Genomic DNA, 7,632 nt, shown 5'->3' with positions numbered 1-7,632 from the left:
AGAATTTCATTGTCTGAAGAAAGAGCATTGGAACGAGAGCTCTCTCTCTCCCTCGCGCGCAAATCCTCACTGAGAATTCTGACGACCACTCACTAGAACAGATCCTATGAGCCCCTCCCTTATAGTAGAATAATAAGACTAAAATCTAAAGACGGTGACATCTAGTGGAAGCCCTAGGCAGTGTTTGTTCAGCCATATCTAGACGGGGTTCCATTTGACACTGTTTTGAAAATCGACTTCTCATTTCCTGTTTTGACCTCTTCTCAGGTTTTTGTCTGCCAAATGAGTTCTGTTATACTTACAGAAATAATTCAAACAGTTTTAGAAATGTCAGAGTGTTTTCTATACAATAGTAATAATAATATGCATGTATTAACTTCTGGGACAGAGTAGGAGGAAATTTCGTTTGGGCACGCAATTTGTTCAAAGTGGAAACACTGCCCCCTATCCCTATGAATTAACAGCACCGTTTCAAGGCAGACAACAGACGATGTTCATGATCGTTTGATAAACAGACTTTTGTAATTAGAATTTAGGTTAACATAATCTTCACCTCTTTAGTTCACTTTCATTAAAATAAAAATAAAAATGAGTTTTAAAAGAATCTTACCCCCATTTTGTCCTCCACCTTCACAATTTGAAGTATTAAACAGACTTGATAACATTTCAAAGAGAACAGATTAAATGTGTGAAATGCACCCATTTGGAATCTGGTGTTCACCTGGGACTCTCTTTCTTACTGGTATATTAACACATTTTGCAGGTCAAAACTCCATCCCACCAAAACAGGCTGAAATGTCAAGTGGTCTTTTCAAACAGCTGTTACACTAAAAGGACATTATCATTTTCTCAATGTCACAGTATTATTCCAACATCATAGTGTGAAAATATATATAAAAACGTAGGAAAATCACATTTACCTGGGCCTTAAAACATTCTGCACCTGAAATTGGGGCAAATGCTTAATAAATTAGAAAGAAATGAATACTTAACTAAAATGGGGGGAAATTACATAACTTAAGTTATTACATTATAATGAGTTATTACAGTAATTTTTGGTTATTACATTATAATTTGCAGTATGCCTGTCGGGCCCTTCACTCCTAGTGCCACTGACAAGGGGCCAATGTGTCACTAGAGGCAGGACTGATAAACTAATGACTGTCTCATGTTGAAAGTCCAAGTCAGTATCATGCATTTACTGCTCAAGTTATTCCATATACTTTGACTAGTCTAGTCATTCCATAAATGTTATTGTGTATTTTACCTTGACTAGTCTGGTCATTCCATAAATGTTTTTGTGTATTGTACCTTGACTAATCAAATTCTTACATGTATTATAACAGATTGGTGTATTATTAATTGATCCATAATGTAATAACCAATAATTACTGTAATAACTCATTATAATGTAATAACTTACTAGTCCAGTGCTCTAACCACTAGGCTACCCTGTCGCCCCAGGTATAGCAATCATATTTGTTTGTTAATATCTTAATTAATAAAAGTATAATTTCCCAAAAACTTTTTTTTTTTTTTTTAAATCATCATTTATTCAATTATCAGTAGTATAGAATTGAATAAAAGATTTTCATAACAAAAAATGTATTGGTCAGAGCCATCATCCCTTCTGTGTAGCCAGATGAATCTTCCTGCTGAACAGCCAATCACATCAAAGTGCTCCCTGCTGCCTGGTGTGCTCTCTCTGGTTTCACTGGGTGTCCAAGGCAACCACTGTGGAGCCCTGGTTGGTGGTGATCAGGGGTCAATGCTGTTTCACTGGGTGTCCAAGGCAACCACTGTGGAGCCCTGGTTGGTGGTGATCAGGGGTCAATGCTGTTTCACTGGGTGTCCAAGGCAACCACTGTGGAGCCCTGGTTGGTGGTGATCAGGGGTCAATGCTGTTTCACATTGACGTTGCCACAGGATCCTGGATGGTACTTCCTGAATGAGAAGAATCAGAGGGGGTTGGTTAGGTTGGAAATGTCATTACATGTTATCAGTTATAACATTGTCTGAATAGTGATGAATACCAAGTGCTGTACAGGACTTACAACCGATTGAGATAGTACTGCAGCTTTGTGATGTGAAGATGTGGCTGTTACTGCAGTGGCCTGGTGGACTGACAGAGTTGGTGGGATGAGATGGAGGAGTCTGGAGGTCAAAACATGATGAACAAACAAAACAAGAAAACATCAGAAATACTGATTTAACTGTTAAAGTCTCAAATATATGTCAGGAAACTTTAGACACAGTTTGTAATGATAAAACACCATTTACAACAGGTATAACTGGGTTCAGCTGGATTAGACTGAATTAAAGTATGGTTGACACCAATGCAATGTGTAGAGCAGTTGTGTTCCTTGTTGGCAGTGGAAGCTGGAACACACATCACCCCAATCATCACACCTACAGAACATTCTGCTATTTGTAAATCAAGTTCCTCTAGATCTAGGATACGTGTTCAGTGTAACAGAGGTAGTATCACGTTGACGTCACAGAGTCTGAACTTACCCGCTTTGTGGCCCCGCCTGGCTCCTCCCAGAAGCGGAGGTGGAGCAACATGGGGGATAATGGAGATGAATTTGTTGATATTTTATAACATTTTGGGATGTTTTATTTTGTTTTATTTGGACCCTCCACCACCCACCTCTTCCATGAAGGACAACGTTCTCAAAATAATTCAATTTTCAAAGAAAATCCATCTTCAATAATAATTTCAGAAAATGTTTCAGAAAATGTTTTTGAAAAAAAAAGTTTTAGCCGTTTCATAAATTTGGGACAGTACTCCTGTTTATTTTTCCAGGTTCCCCCAGCTAGAGGTGGCAGGTGCTGGTGGAAGTCAGTCCAACAATGTAAGGAATCCATTGTCATTGCAATTAGGTTTATAAATATCATCACTGGATTTCTGATTACCTCTGAAAATAATACCGCAACTAAAGCAGTGATGTCAAAATTATTAGTTATACAAAGAAGTTTTTCTTGATTTCCAGTGATCATATCAGTGAGAGCTTGACGGAAATCTAGGTCCTTCGATACCTTATTATCTAAAGTACTATATGAGATGTGATTTGAATGTTTTCCTTTAATTACAATATCAGATACGTTAAGTTTGCCTTGCTGAATTGCACGCTTAATATCTTTATCATCAATTCTGAGGACAGTATTAATATAGAAGTCAATCTTATTAATTATAGAAATATAACACCCAGATATTATATAAATCGGGCCTGTTAAATTTTTTATTTGTTCCTTATTGTCCCAGAAATACACAATTACGTTGACATAATCATACAAACTATTGTTGTAAATCACATAGTCCTGTTCTTCAGGGATGGTTTTATTGTTTTTTAGGAAACTCATTGTTTTAAATATAGTTTTTGGATCAGAAGGACGTAACTTGCAATTGTCTTTTGAGAAATCCTGTATAAAGTTTGGTTTAGCAGTGTTAAAAGTAACTTTAGTACATAGTACATTTTTTTGTTCATTTATTTTGTATAAATATATTGCTAATTTTTTTTGTATAAAGTTTGGTTCAGCGGTGTTAATAGTAACTTGTTCACCTTGTATAATAATTTTGATACTTTTAAAAATGTTTTTGTCATTGCCCTTTCCCTCAACATTTACATTACTGACAAAATGTTGGTTTTCAGCCCCAGTACCCTGAAAAAAATGTATAAAAAGACAAGATCAGTATTAGTTTAACATTGTTTTTACATTAAACACGAAGAGGAAGTGAGTGACATGATTTTTCAATCTTCCCGTGCAGACATATGATGACAAACAGAAGCAGTATCTGTAACAGCACCGTTTCTAGACAGACAACAGAGGATGTTCATGATGTTTTGATAAACAGACTATTAGAATGTACGTTAACATAAACATTACCTCTTCAGTTAACTTTCATAAGAACTGTTTCAAATTAGTTTTAAAATAATAAAAGAATCTTACCCCCATGTTATGCTCCAACTCCGCAAATGTAAGTATAAGTAAGTACTAAAAGTTGTAGATGTGACTCTAAAACGATCGGAAAAGTTGTAGATGAAATTAAACACAGGCTGATGTCAAAAATTGAAAAGCCTTTTACATCAATATTTGAGTTTAACATATTTTCACTTGGGACAGAGTATTTATCAGCTTAATCAGGTGATCAAACAGGAAGTGGGTGTGTCATGTGTGTGGATGCGTGTTCCATCTTGCCTGCTGGCCTGTCTGTTCAGTTTCCTGATAGAGCAAAATGTATTTGTAAAATCACTACACATTCACTTATAAGATTAGGATTTAAAATAATTGAAGAACACTATTTCAATCTTCAGGATTACTTTCCTCTATTCAAACAGGAATAACAATATACCGTTTGATAACACACTGCAGACAGACAGACAGACAGACAGACTGACTGACTGACTGACTGCCTGACTGACTGACTGACTGACTGACTGACTGACTTACCAATTTTAAGGAACAGTGACAGGAAATGAGGATTAAATCTGCCTGTTGTTTTGTACATTTCGGAAAGTACCCCTGTTTATTTTTCCAAGTTCCCCCAGCTAGAGGTGGCAGGTGCTGGTGGAAGGCGCTCCAACTATGTCAGGAATCCATTGTCATTGTGGCACCAGCTGCTTGACGACATCGCAACAGGAAGTTCTGGGAAACAGATGAACATTTCTGAGAAGTCACAACATCAACTTGACATACTGTAATACATGATTGATTGGTTATGTACAAGCTATGCTATGTAGATGCACCATTCAGTGGGCTGATGTACTCACTCTGTTTACTACACTACTGTAATCACTCTGTTTACTACACTACTGTAATCACTCTGTTTACTATACTACTGTAATCACTCTGTTTACTACACTACTGTAATCACTCTGTTTACTACACTACTGTACTCACTCTGTTTACTACACTACTGTAATCACTCTGTTTACTACACTACTGTACTCACTCTGTTTACTACACTACTGTAATCACTCTGTTTACTACACTACTGTAATCACTCTGTTTACTACACTACTGTAATCACTCTGTTTACTACACTACTGTAATCACTCTGTTTACTACACTACTGTAATCACTCTGTTTACTACACTACTGTAATCACTCTGTTTACTACACTACTCACTCTGTTTACTACACTACTCACTCTGTTTACTACACTACTGTAATCACTCTGTTTACTACACTACTGTAATCACTCTGTTTACTACACTACTGTACTCACTCTGTTTACTACACTACTGTAATCACTCTGTTTATTACACTACTGTAATCACTCTGTTTACTACACTACTCACTCTGTTTACTACACTACTGTAATCACTCTGTTTACTACACTACTGTAATCACTTTGTTTACTACACTACTGTAATCACTCTGTTTACTACACTACTGTAATCACTCTGTTTACTACACTACTGTAATCACTCTGTTTACTACACTACTCACTCTGTTTACTACACTACTCACTCTGTTTACTACACTACTGTAATCACTCTGTTAACTACACTACTGTAATCACTCTGTTTACTATACTACTGTAATCACTCTGTTTACTACACTACTGTAATCACTCTGTTTACTACACTACTGTAATCACTCTGTTTCCTACACTACTCACTCTGTTTACTACACTACTGTAATTACTCTGTTTACTACACTACTGTAATCACTCTGTTTCCTACACTACTCACTCTGTTTACTACACTACTGTAATCACTCTGTTTACTACACTACTGTAATCACTCTGTTTACTACACTACTGTACTCACTCTGTTAACTACACTACTCACTCTGTTTACTACACTACTGTAATCACTCTGTTTACTACACTACTGTAATCACTCTGTTTACTACACTACTGTAATCACTCTGTTTACTGCACTACTGTAATCACTCTGTTTACTACACTACTCACTCTGTTTACTACACTACTGTAATCACTCTGTTTACTACACTACTGTAATCACTCTGTTTACTACACTACTGTAATCACTCTGTTAACTACACTACTGTAATCACTCTGTTTACTACACTACTGTAATCACTCTGTTTACTACACTACTGTAATCACTCTGTTTACTACACTACTGTAATCACTCTGTTTCCTACACTACTCACTCTGTTTACTACACTACTGTAATGACTCTGTTTACTACACTACTGTAATCACTCTGTTTACTACACTACTGTACTCACTCTGTTAACTACACTACTCACTCTGTTTACTACACTACTGTAATCACTCTGTTTACTACACTACTGTAATCACTCTGTTTACTACACTACTGTAATCACTCTGTTTACTACACTACTGTAATCACTCTGTTTACTACACTACTGTAATCACTCTGTTTACTACACTACTGTAATCACTCTGTTAACTACACTACTCACTCTGTTTTCTACACTACTGTAATCACTCTGTTTACTACACTACTGTAATAACTCTGTTTACTACACTACTGTAATCACTCTGTTTACTACACTACTGTAATCACTCTGTTAACTACACTACTGTACTCACTCTGTTCACTACACTACTTTAATCACTCTGTTAACTACACTACTGTACTCACTCTGTTTACTACACTACTGTAATCACTCGGTTTACTACACTACTCACTCTGTTTACTACACTACTGTAATCACTCTGTTTACTACACTACTGTAATCACTCTGTTTACTACACTACTGTAATCACTCTGTTTACTACACTACTGTAATCACTCTGTTTACTACACTACTGTAATCACTCTGTTTACTACACTACTGTAATCACTCTGTTTACTACACTACTGTAATCACTCTGTTAACTACACTACTGTAATCACTCTGTTTACTACACTACTGTAATCACTCTGTTTACTACACTACTGTAATCACTCTGTTTACTACACTACTGTAATCACTCTGTTTACTACACTACTGTAATCACTCTGTTTCCTACACTACTCACTCTGTTTACTACACTACTGTAATCACTCTGTTTACTACACTACTGTAATCACTCTGTTTACTACACTACTGTAATCACTCTGTTTACTACACTACTGTAATCACTCTGTTAACTACACTACTCACTCTGTTTACTACACTACTGTAATCACTCTGTTTACTACACTACTCACTCTGTTTACTACACTACTGTAATCACTCTGTTTACTACACTACTCACTCTGTTTACTACACTACTGTAATCACTCTGTTTACTACACTACTGTACTCACTCTGTTTACTACACTACTCACTCTGTTTACTACACTACTGTAATCACTCTGTTTACTACACTACTGTAATCACTCTGTTTACTACACTACTGTACTCACTCTGTTAACTACACTACTCACTCTGTTTACTACACTACTGTAATCACTCTGTTTACTACACTACTGTAATCACTCTGTTTACTACACTACTGTAATCACTCTGTTTACTACACTACTGTAATCACTCTGTTAACTACACTACTCACTCTGTTTACTACACTACTGTAATCACTCTGTTTACTACACTACTCACTCTGTTTACTACACTACTGTAATCACTCTGTTTACTACACTACTCACTCTGTTTACTACACTACTGTAATCACTCTGTTTACTACACTACTGTAATCACTCTGTT

The 7,632-nt window shown here is 36.2% G+C and overlaps 1 long non-coding RNA gene across 1 annotated transcript; it reads right to left on the bottom strand.

The window, feature by feature from the left end:
• Positions 1-1,592: 1,592 nt before the first annotated feature.
• LOC120041030 lies at positions 1,593-2,638 on the bottom strand. Its single transcript, XR_005475815.1, has 3 exons — positions 2,515-2,638; positions 2,055-2,154; positions 1,593-1,944 (listed from the first exon to the last, which is right to left on the bottom strand). It is a non-coding gene; the product is annotated as an uncharacterized LOC120041030 (long non-coding RNA).
• Positions 2,639-7,632: the final 4,994 nt, after the last annotated feature.

Source organism: Salvelinus namaycush, unplaced genomic scaffold (assembly GCF_016432855.1).
Source record: "Salvelinus namaycush isolate Seneca unplaced genomic scaffold, SaNama_1.0 Scaffold4, whole genome shotgun sequence".
NCBI classification, from domain to species: Eukaryota; Metazoa; Chordata; class Actinopteri; order Salmoniformes; family Salmonidae; genus Salvelinus; species Salvelinus namaycush.
The sequence above is the reverse complement of the archived record's forward strand: the minus strand, read 5'-3'. Positions and strand labels throughout refer to the sequence as shown.